Source organism: Lactuca saligna, chromosome 8, assembly GCF_052625555.1.
Source record: "Lactuca saligna cultivar CGN05327 chromosome 8, ASM5262555v1, whole genome shotgun sequence".
Lineage (NCBI taxonomy): Eukaryota > Viridiplantae > Streptophyta > Magnoliopsida > Asterales > Asteraceae > Lactuca > Lactuca saligna.
In genome coordinates this window covers 170,673,669-170,693,607 of record NC_136424.1, presented here as the reverse complement: position 1 = coordinate 170,693,607, position 19,939 = coordinate 170,673,669, and positions in this window count along the sequence as shown.

Genomic DNA, 19,939 nt, shown 5'->3' with positions numbered 1-19,939 from the left:
CGATGTGCCGGTTAACCACACACGCTCCATCGATACTATGATAAATATTAAGTCACCCTTTACCTACCTTGTTAAGTCCAAGTTAGTGTGCCGGTTAACCACACACGCTCCACTAACGACTTAGACAAAGTGTAAAGTGTAATTTCATGGATTAGCACCTTATTCACATTTTCCTAAGTAACTAAGATTGGGAATTATTAAGAGTTTAGTTACTTAGTATTTATCATTAATACTTTTAATGAAGGGAGAATTATAGTCCTGTCAAACCCGTTCGGCTAACGACCCTCCACTAGTCAAGCAAGCGGTGGGTGAGAGTGGACACCCATTAAGCTGCCATTTTATAGGCAACAACCTTATACCCACCTTATAGACCGGCTTCGTGAATGAGGCGTACTAGCGGTAAGACTGACTTTACTCTTATACGTATATATATTATTAACTTATAATATTATAAAGTATAAGGGTTGAATTTTAACTTTTAAAATTCTAAGGGCTAACTTGCATTTAAAGTATTCATATGAGAAAACTTTACAAATTCCAAAACTTGAGGGCAAGTTTTGAAACTATTCAAAACTAATTAATTCCATAACTTATGTGTTTAAAGTAGTTTTAATCCAAAAACTCTTCAAGTTCCATAACTTGTGGAAGACTTTAAACTAATAAAAGAATTAACTTTTCTTTATTTTTATAACTTATGGAATTAATTAAGGTTACATTATTTATTATTTATTTATTTATTTAATGAAGAGACTCTTGGTCCTCCATAACTTGAGGACAAATTATGGAGTCATAACTCCAATTAATTAAAACTAGACTCTTCATTTTTTGTAACCTTTGCCAATTTTATGAGTTTTATGAGTCTTTAATGTGACTCTTCATGTAACTTGAGGACAAGTTACACAAACACATTTTATACTCAACTCTTAGATTAAAATGGATTGAAAACAACTATTTCAATTAACTTTTCTATTAATCTAAGCAACTCATAAGAACAAGATAATCCAAATCAAACTTTTCCATGTAATTAGTCTAAACCTTAAACTAATACAAAACATGAATCTATTGACAATTATCTTTGAAAATGGATTAGCATGAACATTACCACATTAAAAAAAACAAGTTTATAAGTTCAAAAACAACTTAGGTTAATGTTCCTAGTCCATTTCTAGCCAAAAACCTCGAAAATATGATGTATGGGGTCCAACTCGTCGAGTGCATGAACATAACTCGGTGAGTTGGATGCATTTTGCCTTGGACTCGTCGAGTCCCTTCATGGACTCGGCGAGTCTGCTGGGCTGATAGCACCAATTTCGATTTTTCAACTTCTATTGCAAGTATAACAAGAAAATAAGCCTAGGCTCTGATACCACTGTTGGGTTATGAGCATTCTAACACTCCTAAGTGTACATGCAACCCTAAATACCTTGGATCTATGTTTTCTCTATTATACATGCAAATATCAACTTTCCAAGGTATTGTTCTATTCTAGCATACTAAACGTTGAATAACACAAGTTAGAATAACATACCTTTTGTTAGTGCTTGTCTTCATGAAGCTTGAGTGCCTAGTGCCCCAAGTGTGACACCTCAAATGGTTCACACAACACCATAAACACTTGGAATAACTTGAGAGAATTCTACACTTCATGAAAATCGGCTAGCCCTCTCTAGAATAATACTAGTGACCAATTTTCCTCAAGAATAAGATGCTTATATAGTTATACAATTAGGGTAAACCCTAATTTTCATGACTTTCCATTTCCTTGGATCCATGGGTTCAAATACACCATGGAGCATCGATGGAGCATCATATGGGTTTTGGCCCAATTAGATAATCCATGGAGCATTAGCCCACTATATAAGTATGGATGATTTGCACAATCAACCCATATATTTAATTAGTCTTCTTTTGATCACTTAATTAATCCTAGATTAATTCTTGATCAGTACTAATTAAATAATCTTATTATTCTTATTATTAATATACTAGAACTCATAATATATTAATAACCATAAGTGTCTTATTTCTCTCATTATAGTCTATCCAAGTGCATGATACCATGCAACCCAAATGGACCATGCCGGGTCGGGTCAAGTCTTACCAATTATAGTTATGGACTTAGACATTAATCCAACAAATCTATCCCGAGCCTTCGGCATGACTGGTCCGCCACGTGGGCCTGCAGTCTCCCCGAACCGCTCATAGGGTATGTTGGCCTTTAGCACAAAGCAGGACCGCCTCAACCCAACAAACAAGCAAATAACCATGTGCACATAACTATCATATACTAGCATACACGAACATCAAACATATCTATCTCACTGATCATCAATCATAGAATTCTCTCGTAACTAGAGTACCGACCTAGCAGGTCACTAACATACCAATCCTTACAAATCATAAGAGCATAACATATTACCTACCCTAATAGATCATAACCACATGTAGCATACCATAACAATAACAACTAAAGGTTCGGCCTTGGTGCCGTAGACCCTATCGATATAGTGAGGATAACTCACCTTGCAGATGTCGACACGGAAGATAAACTCCAACTCTCAGATCGCTTGACATAGGCTCCACCACCTATGATCATAGTACAATATACTCATAAGTCCTTAACCTTATAAGGTACTCCATAACCAACTAGTCAACCCCTGGTCAAAGTCAAAGTCGTCAGTCAAGGTCTACAGTCCATGTTGACCCCCAACTCGCCGAGTACCCCGGGCTACTAGCCGAGTTCCTTGAAGCACATTCCAACTCGCCGAGTTATCGGGGTGACTCGTCGAGTTCCTTCGATTCTTGTTCAAACTTTAAGGCCACCCGTTGAGTTCCCTCCTTGCAACTCGATGGATAAACATGAATACATTTCCTAGGGAAACCTCATCCAACTCGCCGATTTGTTCTTCAACTCGTCGAGTCTTATGGTAATCTTCATCGGACTTGCTGAGTCAACCTTGCGACTCGCCGATTCCATTCAGTCCTTTATCCATACAGGCCTATTTTGAGCCATGCAGCGGCTCCAAATCACAGATCCAAGCTTCTAGGGCATGCTTTTCACGTAAACTTGCAAACTTTACGTGCATGTATAACTACAAATGTTCTAAATGCCAAATCTATGCTCATAATGGGGCTTCATGCTCAAGAGGGACCTCAATCATGACCAAAACTGAAACTTTATGTTTTTCGAATCCAAGGAGGGTCCATATCTGAAGTTACAACCTCAGATCTAGCCCATATCTCCTCTTTCCAATTTAATATTCCCACAATACCCTAAAACTCAACCAATAGAAGAGATTCATAAGGAAAAAGGCGATTTGGTTACCTCCAGAAGATGATAACTGAGATAAGTGTTGATTCCCACACTCTACTTGCTCTAATCTCCTTCTCCTCCAAGCCTTCTCCCTCCAAATATCCTCTTTTCAAGCTTCAACCACACAATGGGCACACACACACGCGTATTATGGTTCTCACGGACTCTCTAGAACTGTAAAGAGGCCTAAGGGAGGATAAGGCTCCTTTAAATAGGGGTGCAAACCCTAGGATTTAAGGTTTCATCTACCAGCTCCTACTCTCCGAGTCCCTACATGGACTCGTCGAGTAGGTCACTTAACACGCGATCCCACCCCGCTGCTACTCGACGAGTAGGGCAACCAACTCGTCGAGTAGAGCTTAGCCCAATAAATATTATTTAAACAATACCTGAGAATTGGGGTGTTACAACTCTCCCCCACTTGAACTAGACTTCGCCCTCGAGGTCCATTGGAATAAACAATGTCGAGTAATGCTCGCGCATCTCCGCCTCCGGCTCCCATGTCAACTTAGATCCCCTCCGATGTTCCCATTGTACCTTTACTAAGGGTATTTCCTTGTTCCATAGAATCTTTTTCTTCCTTTCCAAAGTAGCCACAGGCCTCTCCACATAGTTCAGGCGCTCATCAACCTGAATGTCATCCAACGATACCATTGCCTCCTGGTCCATAATGCATTTTCGCAATTGCGAAACATGAAATATGTTGTGGATCCGGCTAAGCTCCTGCAGAAGCTCTAGTCTACAAGCCACCCTGCCAACCCTGGCAACAATCCTGAACGACCCAATGTAACGGGGACCCAATTTTCCCCTCTTCCTGAAGCGGACCACACCCTTCCAGGGTGAGACCTTGAGGAGAACCATGTTGCCCACCTGAAATTCCAGCTTAGATCAACATCGGTTGGCATAACTTTTCTGTCGAATCTGAGTGCTTTGCAGTCGCTGTCTAATCTGTTGTATCATGTCGGTAGTTTGCAAAACTTCCTCTGTCCGACCCATCACCCTGTGCTCAACCTCGCCCCAGCAGACTGGGGTCCTATACTTCCGCCCATACAACAGCTGGAATGGTGGGGCGCCAATACTAGAATGATAGTTGTTGTTGTAGGCGAACTCTGCAAGCGGTAGGTGGGAATCCCAAGTCCCACCGAAATCAATAACGCACACCCTCAACATATCCTCGATGGTCTAAATGGTCCGCTCACTCTGCCCATCAGTATGCGGATGGAATGTCGTGCTAAAATGCAGTCGCGTACCCAGTTCCTCATGGAAGTTTTGCCAAAAACGAGAAGTAAACCTGACATCTCGATCGGAAATGATAGAAACTGGAACCCCATGGAGAGAGACAATCTCTCTGACGTACAGGTCGGCAACCTTCTCTGCCGACGAACTCTCCCGTATGGCTAGGAAATGGGTACTCTTGGTCAATCGTTCGACGATGACCCATATAGCATCGAACCCCCTTGCTGTCTTCGGCAACTTCATGATGAAATCCATCGCGATATGTTCCCATTTCCACATGGGAATTTCCAGAGGGTGCAACTTGCCATGCGGCCTCTGATGCTCGGCCTTGACCATCCTACAGGTCAAGCACCTCTCAACAAACCAAGCGACATCTCGCTTCATACCAGGCCACCAATAACTCGAACTCAAATCACGGTACATCTTGGTGGCTCCCGGGTGAATAGAAAAACGAGACTTGTGAGCCTCCTCCATCACTATCTGTCAGACCCCTCCGGACATCAGAACCCAAACCCGATCGTAACGGGTCAACAATCCGCGGCTATCCTGAACTAACCTGGCACTTTCGCCCTTAATCCTTTCCAACTTCTAGTTCTATGGTGTCATACCCTCAATCTGAGTATCCCTGACCAAACCCACCAGTGGGGAATCCACTGCTATCCTCATACACCTGGCTGGGGTAGAGGACCCACCTGACTTGCTGCTCAAAGCATCCGCAACCGCATTCGCTTTACCAGGATGGTAAAGGATCTCACAATCATAGTCCTTGACCACATCCAGCCACCTGCGCTGCCTCATATTCAGGTTTGGCTGATCCATGATGTGCCTTAAACTCTTGTGATCCGTATATATAGTACATCCGACCCTATACAGATAAAGCCTCCAAATCTTGAGAGCGAAAACCACCGCACCCAACTCAAGATCGTGCGTAGGGTATCTCGCCTAATGCGGATTTAGCTGCCACAATGCATAGGCTACCACCCGTCCTCTCTGCATGAGGACTGCCCCCAAGCCTATGACGGATGCATCACAAAATACCACAAAATCCTCCACTCCCTCGGGGACTGTCAACACTGGCGCCTCGCATAAACACTACTGGAGGGTCTCAAATGCCCTCTGCTGCTTAGGGCCCAACCGTAAATCCACCACCTTCCTCGTTAGATGAGTGAGGGGTACGGAAATCTTGGAGAAATCACGAATGAATCCCCGATAATACCCTGCTAAACCCAAGAAACTCCTGATGTCTGAGGGAGATTTCGAAGTCTCCCACTTCATAACCGCCTCCACCTTGGTCGGATCGACCAAAATTCCCTTCTGGTTAACGAGATGTCCGAGGAAATTGACCTCTCGTAATCAAAACTCGCATTTCGAGAACTTGGCATACAGTTGTTCTCACCTCAGATTCTCCAGCAGCTCCCTTAGATGCTCCTCATGCTGCTCTCGGGTTTTGGAATACACCAAAATATCATCTATGTGTTGGATTAGGTGTCTAAGCCCATAACTATAATTGGTATGTATTCGACCCGAGAGTAGCATGGTCCATTTGGGTTGCATATTATCAGGACAATTTGTTAGGATGGACTTTTGAGATAAGGTTATTGATGGTTTATTAATATATTAAAAGTAATAATATATTAATATGAAATCATATGTTGTAATTAGTATTGATCAAGAATTAATTTAGTGGTTGAAAGAGACTAATTAAATCTATGGGGGCTAATTATGATAATTAGTTATATTTATATGTTTTGGGCTTAGGATCCATGTTGGACCAAGTTTATGTATGGATACATAAAGAGTTGGGCCACATGAACCATGGATCATAAAACCCATGGGTATGGATTTGGGTTATATCCATAACCCTAGAAATCCCACATATAAATAGATACTTCATTTCCTAAAATCGCTAGTTGTATCTTTTTAGAGTTCATGGTGTCTTTTGTGTACATGGAATTCTCTCTCAAGTTCATCCTTTGTCCATGGTGTGTTGTGATTCCATTTGAGGCTTTCACACTATTGGGGCTATGCTCTTTAAGGCCAAATACACCAAGAATTCAATCTCCATCAAAAGGTATGTCATGCTAACTAGTATATTATATTTTTATGTTAAATGCATGTTAGTTGTAAGATTAATACATTGGAAACCATTTGCATGTATAATTAGCGAAAACATAGATCCAAGGTATTTAGGGTTGTATGTGCACCATAGGATGTTGTAGTATACTAAAACCCAACAGTGGTATTAGAGCCACGGGTTGTTTTCAATTATACTTGATGCAATTTGCTAAAAGAAACTGAAAAAAATCGAATATTTTGCTATCGGGACAGCAAACTCGACGAGTCCAAGAACAAATTCATCAAACTTGTCAAGTTGGTTCATGCACTCGACGAGTTGGACCCCCTGACAGTTTATCTTCGAGTTTTTTGGCCTGTTTTGGATTATAATCATTACCGCAAAGTGTTTTTGTTCATAAAATTTGTTTTTTGATACTATGGTAATGTTTATTCTCATCCAAATAAAGGATAATAATCAAAGTTTCAAGTTTTATACATGTTTATATGATGCTTGAAAAATGTTGATTATGAATGTTCATGTTTATGAGTTTGTTTAGATTAATAGGAAAAATTATGAGATAGTTGTTTTCAATCCAAATTAATCTAGAAGTTGTTCATAATATGTGTTTTTGTAACTTGTCCTCAAGTTACATGAAAAGTCACATTTATGAATTTTAAAACTCATAAAATTTCCAAAAGTTATGAAAAAAATGAAGAGTCACATTTGTTGATGCTTTTAAAGTCTTCCATAACTTGTCTACAAGTTATGGATCTTGAAGGGTTTTGTCCATTAAACCACTTTAAAATTCATAAGTTATGGAAACCATAAGTTTTTGAATTGTTGAAAACTTGTCCTCAAGTTTTGGAATTTGTAAAGTCAAACCCCATATACACTTTAATTCCAAACCCAAGAATTTTAAAATTTAAAGTTCAAACTTTATGGACTTCATTAAATTAATTAAAGTGTTTAATTAACAGAGTTAATAATTCCAGAAAGACATGGTTTAAATCTAATTAAATTAAGGGTATAGTTTAATTAATAGATTAAACCACCAAGTATTTAAAATGTTTAAAATACACCCTTATACTATTATAATATTAATAGTTAATACTTATATACATTTGTAAGAACAAAGTCAGTCTTACCATTAGTAGGCCTCATTCACGAAGCCAGGCTATAAGGGGGGTATAAGGTTACTGCCTATAAAATAGCAGTTTAATGGGTGTCCACTCTCACCCACCGCTTCCTTGACTTGTGGATGGTCGTTAGCCGAACAGGTTTGACAGGACTGTAATTCTCCCTTCATTAAAAGTATTAATGATAAATACTAAGTAACTAAACCTTTTATAAATAGTCAATCTTAGTTACTTAGGAGAATGTGAATTTGGTGCTAACCCATGAAATTCACACTTTGTACCTTACCAATTCGTTGGTGGAGCATGTGTGGGTAATGAGCACACTAACTTGGACTAGTAAGGATAACAAACGGTGACTTAATGCTTATCATAGATCGGTGGAGCGCGTGTGGGTAACCGCCACAACGTTAGGTGATAATATTAAGGGTACCAAGTGAATTTGCATGGTTATTCACACCTTGTTTAGTGATCCTCGGCATCCCAGTCACAAAATTTGAGAGGGCACACTCGAGATTGAAACATGTCGTTGAAAAGTTCAATGAATCTCAAAATATCTATGAGTTTCAAATCTAATTAAAACCTAATAAATTATTTCGTTTTTCATGGTGGAAATTGGTGAATCGTCATTCACCTACCTTCAAATATCTTATAGCTTGGATTACGACATCCCTCTTCCAAGTTATAAAATATTTTATTGGGTCCTAGCCTTAATATTTAATATTTGGTGTTATATTAAGGACTTAAAATCAACTAACTTGATATCTCCTATTTTAGATGTCTAGTTTAGACTTCTATTATCTACCCAAATCTCTTGGAATTTCACTTCCTCCACCCCCTCCAACTATTCTCCCTAACCCACAAGTTCAAGGTCACTCAAGCCCTATTGGCAAGCAAGATCTATGTGTGATCACATCTTGGAGATAAAGTCACATATTGACAATCCAGGAGATTTGGGTGTCAAAGTCTTGAGAAAGTTGGATGTTCAATCACTTTCTAAGTCACATAGTAAGTTCCTTTGGGAGTACTATGAAACAGACTATGATATGAGCCTTTATGATTTTATCTATTTGCTTGGTGCTGTTGAATCAGAAATGATCTGAGGACTAGGAAAGCAAATTGGATTTGAAGATCAACTTCCCAAACCTTCTGTTGCCAAAGGAAGGGGCATTGGTTACGAAGCTCCCTAATTTACCTGAACAATCATAAGGTTGGTAAAGTCAAAGAGTTTGACTCTACTTCGGGTAAAGGGCACTATCTAACTCTATTAAGTTCCTAGTTGAGATTCTTATACATGGTGTGACCAGATCACATTTTGATGTTTTGTAGAATCGAAGAGAGGAAGATTAAAGGAAGTATATGTTGATTCTGATCGCGAAGATGGATTTCGATCGCATGGTTCGGTAATAAGAATTGTGAGTTGTTGCTTAAGAGTTATGATATATTGCTTAGGAATAGATAACAACAAATTTTTCATATGCATTTGCATTGTAAGGATAAGTTTTTCCGCAAGTTTTAAATAAAAGATAAGGTTTTATTTCATTTATTTTAAATATCCTTACAGTGGCATTTGTGAAAAATGGTTGTTTATGTGATTCCATTGATAGCAATACTGGAAAATGGATTTGATTCTTTCGGATGTGGTAGTGTCATAAATTACCAAATAAGGAAAGATTCTCATCACCCAAGTTTCAATTAGACTGAAACTTGGAATCATACAAGTTGTATGATGAATGAGAATTTTCGTCATTGGAAAATTAAGTCAAGTGAAAGGACTAAGGGATTGAGTACACATTCGTGTGCACTAGTCAAGTCCACCACAAAGATCCATAAGACTATTTGTCATGATTTACTAAAGTTTAGTAAATATGATTATACTTACAAGTTTAAGTATAATTCTGAAACATTGGAAAATATTCGATGTATGGCAGAACGAATGAGAAGAATCAAATTAGGCAGAAAGATAAAAGTTTCTCAAATCTGAAAAGACGGGAGAGTACTTTAGTATCATGTTTTATGATCATATTAATGATTAAGATACCATATCACAAATGATCCTCTAAGGACATCTTAGTGATTTGTTATGGCTAAGAAGAGGAGTCATGAATTATTGGAATGGTTAAATCAAGAAGATGAGTCATACTTCGTTCCAAAAGCAAAGTCTTAGAGTCATACTCCAAGATTGTAACTTGAGTGACACATCTAAAAAAAAGTTTATTAAGACTAGTCAAATGTAAGAGTAAAATGTTTTCTACTCTTGTACATTTGAAATTGGTAAGTTGTGATGTTTTGGATAAAACAGAGACCAACTTAGGCCAATTACGTGAAATGTTAGTCTTGATAAGAATCCACACTATCCCTTGAATATTTGTTTTGTCAAGGAATGGTTCTTAACAAGAGAGTCTTATATGTCAAGAGGACAGTGTGAGTCTTAATGGTCTTGAAAGTTTCAAGAACTAATCAAGGATAAAACCTATAGTTCTTCACTAGCACACGACTTGAGGTTTATAACCTATCATGTTGACATTTCTATGCCCATAACTACTTGGAAGCAATGGTAGGCCCTTGGGCTGCCAGGTGGAAGGAAATTCAGACTGCACAAGTTCAATCCATATAAATTTGGAAGTGTCACTAACCTTGTCTTGTGATTATGGTTTTGACAAAATTCATATGGATAGGAGCTCATACACCATAAAATCTAAGTGTCATAAGGTTTTTCTCCGATTCATAAAAATGATGGTGAGGAAACGTTTTCACTAAGTAGATTTTTAGTAGATAGCAATTGTGAAATTTGCATTCTCAAAGTCGTTAGTGGAGCGTGTGTGAGTAACCGACACACTAACATAGACTTGTGAGAAATGGAAAAGGTCTAAACAGTTGAGACTATGATTACAGTATCCCTTTTCATAGTTCTATAAAATTGTTTAGACACACATGTGAGCTATCTAAGGAAATGTGTATGATTTTGATAAAGTTTTATTGAAGAATCTTGTATCAGAAATTTGAACTTTGGTAAGAAAGTCAACAAAGTATTGATTTCTAGAAGTCCAGCTGTTTTCTGAGTACATGTCAAAGCATGTGGGAGCATAAATGTTATGCTAATAGTCATCATGTTAGTGGGAGCATGATTATTATGTTAAGTGTTAATTGTAGAAAACAAAAGGGTTTCAATTGGGAAAAGTTGTATTGCTATAATTAAGGGGGAGAAAATTATACTTCATTTCAATTTTAAAAGCTTAGATTGAGATTTTGATCATCTTTAGTCATGGATATATATATATATATATATATATATATATATATATATATATATATGAACTTTGTGTTGGAATGGTTCATGAAATGGTTTTCCATCTTAAAATACCTTCATAACAAAAGTATTATTTTTGAAATGTTTATTAACATGACATCAAGTCACTCTTAATTATTATTCAAAACTCTTAGATACCTTGCAAAACCATTACCTTTACCTTCTTGAACAACCAACTACCTTTCAGTAAATTATCATAGGGATAATATGAAGATATCAAACATTATTCCTATTACAAGGAATCACACAAGAGTCAGTTCATTCATGAGTCTACACCAGTACATTACCTGATACATGAGTACATATACATATACTTACTTGATACATGAGTACGTTTACATATGCTTACATGATACATGAACACACTTACATGAATACCATACATGAGCACTATTACATAGATGCATTATCCTGTATTCCCTTACCTGGATACTCGTATCTTGACTTGCGAAGATGATTTATTAGTACTTTCTGTGTAAATTATCTTTCCTATCTCGGTTCAATTGGATATCTAGGCGGGACTAACTATTCCGAATCCCACTTATTAGCACCAGTGGTCGATGACTATCTACGTAGGTCTAAGGTGACTACATATACTAGGTAGATCGATATTGGAACTAACCATTCCTCCATCCTGCTGTTGCAACAGAGGACGGGATGAAAATCTTCGGATGATCATTCGGTTACTATTTATATTAGGTAGATCGATATCGGGACTAACCCTTCCACCCACCTACTGCTGCTACAGAGGACAATTGGACAATCATCGGATGTTCATTAGGTTATACCTTTCGCTTCGACGATGTCGTCTTAGTCCTGGTAACCCAGGGATAATACTTACATGGTTATACTTTTTCCTGTTTACTTTATTTTGTGATACTTTCACATAAACGAGGAGTTAGACTAAGTACTTTAGTACTAGTTAATAGAAAGGAAAAACTATCATTTAACTTACAAAACATTAGGGTCTTGGTAGAAGACTACATTTCTTACTTGTAGGAAATAAGGGATTTTCTAGGATTTTCAAACTTATCAATTGTTACATTTAAAGATTTGCCAGACAATCATGACAGTTTTCCAAATAAGACAATGACACTTAAATACTTATGAATTCACCAGCTTTAGGTTGATACTCGCTTTCAAAATAACTTGTATTCTCAAGTCACCGGTTAGACAGGTACGATGTCTAGGCCTTGAGAAGACGGAGCACAATCAGGACTCATATTATTTGATTATTTATGTTATTGTTGTACATTAAGAAAGAACACACATGTAATTAAAACTTTACTTTTAATGCAATGGATGATGTTGTTGCTTGTTTACTAATTTATACTGTTATGATACTTCACATGACGTCCTCCACCCCGGAACGTTTCCGCCGTTCGTGGTTTTGGGGTGTGACACCTTTATAATACTTTCGGCCCATGCTTATTTTATAAGAAAGATTCTTTTATTTTTATTAACTCTAAGTTTATAAAATAGAAACTTTGACTTTAGGTAAAAGATAAAAGATGTCAACTAGTCCAAAATGTTGTGCATGACTTATTAATTTATACCATATGAAATAACAACTAGTAATATTCTTTTATTATTATTTTCACAAAACAATGATTATTCCCTAATTATAATACAATAATTGATATTATTTATTAATAATCATATTAATAATAAATATACAAAATGTGTCAACTTGATAGAGTTGTGACCCTATAAGATGATGTATTATTAGTAGTATCACTCCATAATGATTCTTGGGCATATAGATCCAACAATTCTATTGGATTTTGGCATTGGATTGTTGGGATTGTTGGCGTAATTTTCTTTAATAAGTAGAAAGGAATTTATAGAAAACTGTGTGATTTTGAAAGAGAAAATAGTGACTTATTTATAAGTGTGTAAAATGGTGTGTGTATATATATATATATATATATATATATATATATATAGTTCAAATAAAAACTTTAAATATTGTGAAAACCTAAAAACACTATTTTTATCTTATTATTCTATAATAAATTGTGTATTTATAGCTTTATGTCGTTATTCAGCAATGAATAAATGAATACTCACGCGTTATAACTAAAATTAGAATTTACCACAAAAATGCACATACATAAATTTATAATAAAATAATTACATTATAATGAATATATTGATAATCAAACGTTACTATTCATATTAGAATTACTTCAACTATATATATATATATATATATATATATATAAAATAGGAAGGCCAGAAGGTTTTAAGACCAAAATATTAAATCAAAGAATTTAAATCTTAATCTTTTATTTTACATTTAAAGGTTTAAAATCATAATCTTGTGAACAAGAATTAACCAATAAAACAAATAGATATATTGTAACACAAATCACACAATATACAATATAAAAGGAGCATCATACAGGTTACTCTAAGAGCATCATACAGGTTACTCTAATTTTCTAAACCACTTGGTTTTTTCTATAAACTCTTTTTTTTTCTAATTAAGAACTAATACATACACCAACAACTATTTTACATCGACACTACCACTAGTGCACCTCTATTGAATCCCCAATATCACAACCAAACAATCCTCTCGGACACCTCAACTGTCGCACCAACATCACCTATGTTGTTGCACTACCTACTTTACTACCTCCGCCTTCACTAGCACTGCGTTCCACCAAACCCACGATCTATAATCGCCACCGCCTCCTTCTACCAACAACAACTCCTGTTTCTTCTCGTTCACTCTCTTTCTAGATCTATCTAGAATGGTCGAACATACCATCCATGTTTTTGATTTCATGGGTTTGTATCCAAATCTATACCCAAATTTGTAATGTGATACATTTTTCTTCAATTTCTTTTATTTTTAGATTTTGATATGTGAAGGTTTGGTTTGAATTTGTTCTCCATTGTTGCTTTCTGTTACCAACGACCTTCACATAAACAATATCACCACACCAGTTACTAGCATCTACCATTACCTAAAAAACTATTTGTAGATTTTGATATATGTAAATATGTTTACTTCATTTTTTTAACCCAGTTCTATTTTATTATGTTTTTTTAATAACTCGTGTTTTCCTTAACCGGAGCTTGGAAAAGAATTAAAACACATAATGATGTGTTTGGTGTTTGGATATGAAGAAAACCCAAATCGACTATAGCTTTGGAAGGAATGAAAACCCATATACATATAATTACATTATATTTATGTATCTGTTTGTTTTTATTAATGATATGCAAGTTCATTTATGTTTTTGAGATGCAGTTTTTAATATGTTATGTATGTTTAAAATATTTGTTCATGTGTCTATTACAGTGTTGTGCATGCATATTTGTTCATATGTCTTTTATGTATGTGTACACTAATTATGTAACAATTTATTTAAAATCCCAACAACTATCATTCGGCATTCGTAAATCACTTGACTTCCACCAACAACCACTGGATATATCGTCGCCGACATGTTGTCTTTCCTTTTTAGTATATATTGCCTCCTCCATCACCTCTGGCTCTTTTTCTCACAGTTTCTCAACAGGTTTTTGGTTTGTATCATTGTATGTATGATGAATTTTGGTTTTTTTTTCCTTTCAGGTTTAGATACCAAGGAAGACAGATCTTGGCGTTCTGTTCACCACCACCATCGAATATCTTACTGGTTTCAAACTTGAAAAAAAGTAAGCGTGAGAGGTGACTATGTAGATACTAAGGAAGACAAATCTTGCAACAATAGCAATATTAATCAGATCATATAGGTCAATTGGAACAATAGTGCTGTTGCTCTTTTCATATTGTTTGTTTTTTGGTTTTTCTATCAGCAACATAGCAACATAACAAATATGATTGTACGATTGTGTAACCATGTAGATCTCCAAATGTGCTTTGCAGAAGATATTGAGAGTTGAAAAGAAGATATACAAGAATGTTGATGCTTGATTATATTCGGTTTTGTTTAACGTGTGCTTATGTGTATATCATGTATGTAACTATTTGAATTCACAAATAATAATAATAATAATAATAATAATAATAATAATAATAATAATAACAATAATAATAATAATAATTAAAGTAATAATAATAATAGTAATATCAGTATTATATAATATATTTAGATATTGAGGAATAAGTGCATATAAGAAGCTTTAGCCTAGTGGTAAGGCGATTCTGTTTGGACCCAATCATCGTTGACATTGTGTGCTATGTATATAATAGCCGGTTACCCAGCCGAGTAACCTGCCAAAAGGATAAAAAAAATACACAAATTTCCTGCTTTACTAAATTAAAGACACAAAGAGTAAAACCAAATATTTCTTTGAGTACTTAAGGGCTTTATGACAATATTATTATAAATTTCAATAACTGTATAAAATTCTGACAACATTTTAAAATTCGAATGGCATTTTAAAATTTGGACTACACTATAAATTTGAACGATATTATATATTTGGATGACGTTATAAAATTCGAATGCCTATATAAAATAGATCAAAAGCAAAATTTATCTTTATTTATCACGAATATTAATTGGTTCGGTTATTTCATATGCTTCAGGCTAGTCCAACTACTATCTGCTTTTTTCCACCACATGGTGTGAAATAGTTTCACTCAAACCTTTAAAATGGGGTATGGTGTATCGACGCATAATCTATTCAAATATCTTATCCATAACTCTCAAATATACTTAATGCAAAAACTTTATTTTTAATGCTACAAATATATTTAATTTTTGTTGAATTTTTATTCAATCTTCAACGATAGACGGTTCAAGCACTTTAGGATGTTTTAAAATGAATTACAAATATAATATATTTAATATACCTTATAAACATGAAATTTCACACAATTGGTCACTAATACGTAACAATTCCTGGTGGCTTGACCGCGAACTTTGACCGGTTTTTACCAATTGTTACACTAATCAACTCCCTCATAACGACAACTGAGCACAACAATGTTGCTACCAAAGCAAAACCTTACGAAAACATGGTTGCACACGACCCGAGAATAGGATAATGGTTGTACTCTTTGTCCAATTTGAATGCTATAACCCAAAAGAACCATGCACATAATTTCGAACCAAGTGCTCCAATGCTATCTTGCCCAGCTCAGATGAAATTACCACCATGCACATCCTTAGGGAACCTGTATCCTTATCCAAAAATAGAAGGAATACCAAAGATAACCGAACAAGCCGAGAAGACTTCCAAGGTGATCCTGATTGCTACCAAAACTTGAGCCTGCTTATGAACTAAAATCCACACCACCGTGAGGGACTAAAAGAGAATAAATCATATTGAACCTGATGATAGGTTGACACGTCCAATAAGATTCAACTGACACAAATTGGGACTTTTGAAAAACCTCCGCTAAAGGATGAACCCAACGACTAGAGGTCAAGGACACATTAACACTTAATCCATAGAATCAAGACTGTCACACCCCGTTAAAGCGGAAACACGAAAGGTGACATGCTAAGGTCTCACAACACAAGGTAAATAGGATTACCAAACATAATCATTGAGCATTTAATGTTTACATCATATTCGAAACAATAATTTTTAGTTCTATACTACATAGTCTAGTAAATAACAAGAGCAATAAATGTAAATCATTGTGGTGTCTTAAACTGGTTCACTGACCGTTTCCTGAAAAGCACGCAAAAATGAGTGTCAGTTATAAAATAGTTGGTGAGTTCACATGTTTATAAAAGGTACATTATTTTAGTAAGAAATATAGATTTATTTAACAAAAGTTCCAACTCAAAATGAGTGTTGAGTGCCAAAGCACTCTGTTCACAACCAAGCCTAACAACAGTTCTTTCCCCATTCCATCATGTCCATGGTTCCCATGATGTCAGTTCACAGAAATATGCACTCACGGTTCTTGGTGAGTAGGGGATGTCTACCCTAAATAGCGTTATCTATAAGACCGCTTGTTAGGGTATAAAGTTATTCATGATTGACTTTGTAAATATTTGAATTTTGTAAAACCCACTTGCATGTGGAGTATTAGCCTTGTGACACATGAGAGATAGAGAGTGACAGAGAGACATGTAAACACCTCTATATATAGTGGGTTCATACCACTTGTAGAGGTGTGCTTGAGAGATGTAAAAGTGAGTGTATAAGTGTATGTTATTTATGTAGTCTAGATCTAGATCATTTTTGTAACACCATATACAATTAATACATCTCTTAAACACCCAAATCACCATGTTCAGTTGTGCAAGCTTTAATTCCGCATGCCAAACCATGTTCTTTTGTCACTACAATTGGTATCAGAGCGGGTCTTCAAGATCAAGGTGATTTTTGAAGAACGATTCTCAGTTTGGCAATTTTTGTCGCAATTTGAACAATTTTGGTGACTCTCTCTCTCTCTATGATCTCTCTTAATTTCATTGAATTCGTGCTTTGCGTTTTTGATTTGTGATCGTTTGACTCGTTGGATCAAAATTTTATTGAAAAACCCATTTGTTGTGATCCAATAATTTTTCCGTTGATCAAGTCCCAATCCAATCTTATATTCGTTTGTATGAATTGATTTTCAAATTGCAAGTGTTTGTTTGAATTGAAGTTTTAAGATCAAAATTCATTTTATGATCTAATATCTTGAATTGTTACTGTTCATATGATCCACCGATTTTCAAGCCCAAAAAAAAAATTCAATAATCCAACCATTTCGTTTATTTAAAGATCTAGCCCAATTAAAATTTATGTTACTGTTCATAAATCATTTGAGCCCAAAATTGTTTAATATGTTACTGTTCATTGATTTTGAGCCCATAAATTTCTAAATGATCCAATATATTCCATTTGTTACTGTTTCTTGTCTGTGTTTGAGCCCAAATCGTGAATGTCTTTCAACTGAATCATTCAAATCATCAATAGATGTTTGTCATCTAACTTGTACACATGCTTCATTTGTTTTACAATCGTATCTTTATGTTGTTCTATTCTTAATCAATCGATCGGTCTTGAATTCTTGTTCTCATTTTCTCATGTCTTTTAATCGATCGATTGATTTTGAGATTCGATTTCAAATGATTGGCATATGATGAAATCGATTTTGGTCAAGCTAAAATTTGAGAAATCAAAAAATTGGTTATTTGATTTTGATCTTTGACTTCAAAAAGTCAAACTCTAAAAAGAAAAATCAAACGCAATTTTCAATTGATGAATCACTGAATTGAAGGATGAAATCGATAGCTACAAGTTGTTTTGAGGTTGTGTATGTCGAAATAGTGTTTGATTTTAGTCGAATTTCAAAATTGGTTGGGTTCATGACCTTGATGTTGAGCATTGTGAAGGGGTTCATGTTCGCATCTTGAACGTGATTTGGAAATTGAACCTCTTGAGGTCAATATTGATGTCGAACGATGAAGTTGGAATAGATGATATCAATTAACGAATTCCTTGGAGACCGAGTTCGTTATTGCAAAGAACGAACTAGGAAAGATCGACTTGGTAAGGAATTATGTTTTGATGTGTCGATGTCTAAATTGGAGTTCGTTGTGGGATTTATGGAGTCAACTTTCGCATTAATGGATGCTAATTCGCATCTGGAAATCGATTTAGGGATACGACTGATTGAAATCGACAAGTTAGATGTCACTTGGATTCGACATTGAGTATTTTAGTGGGAATCGAATTTGATTTGGCAATTGTAGAAGGCTTCGCTTTTGTGATACTTTGATGACGAACAGATGGTCGATGCGAAGTCTAAGTGGATATTGGAATCGATTATGCGAAGTTAAGGATTAAAGGAAGTCAATTTTGATTTCATTATGCTGGTTAAGTTCGACGATTTTTTGTTTGAGGATGTGAACGCTTCGTATTATGAATTGGTCGATTGGGTTGATGGTCAAACATGGCTTCGCATCTAAGATCGATGATTGGGTTGGTATCAAAGTGTTTCGTTCGCATCCATGTTTCAGTATGCGAAGAATTGTATATCAACCTGCGAAGCGTTCCCTGTTATAATTCGTTCATTGAAGAAGAAAACAAATATTTTCGAATTGGGTCCCTGATCTTTCCACGAAATGACACAATTGATCCAACTTTGCAAATGGGTAATAAAAGCTGAGAAATTGCAGAATTTTCATTTCTGGTCCCTACAGTTTGTGTGAATTCACACATTCTACCCAGTTTCGCAAATAGGGGAGAATTTCGCATTTTTTGCTGTTTTGGGCGCAACGGGTCATTGTAGAATTCTGAAATTTACAATTTCCACCCATTTTTGAGAAATTTTATCAAAGCCGATCCATGAACGAAGCTAAAAATTGATTATCTTTTTGATTTTCCGGATTGAAGCACAAAGTTTATGCCACATGTTAAGGGGGAGTTTTGACATGAAAAATTCCAAATAGAGCACGTTCTTTTTCCTTGGAGTTTTATAATCAAATTTCGATTATAAAAAGGGGGGGAGAAGTTTTATATGGAAATTCAAACTTGAATTTTTCGTATTATGCGAATTTGAAGACTGAAGTGATCTTGAAGTTTTGAAGCTTACGAGATGATGCAATCGGAAGTTCAGAAGTGATGTATTTGAAATGGGTTTGGTTTTATTGAAGATTTTTGGGGTGTTTTTTATGCGCATCTTTAAGGTGATTATTTTTAATCATTCGTTGCTGCTCGGATTGTATAATCTCACATCCTAGAGCCCAAATTGAAGATTCATGGAAGAATTGAAGATTGAAGTTCATTTCAACATGTGTCACCTTTGAGGCTCGAACCGCGTAGTTTCTCGACTTTGGAAGAATTGAAATGGGTCATTCAATCCTAACTTTGAGGGGCAGAATGTTGGGGTGAAAAGTTGTTCATGATTGACTTTGTAAATGTTTGACTTTTGTAAAACCCAATTGAATGTGGAGTATAAGCCTTGTGACACATGAGAG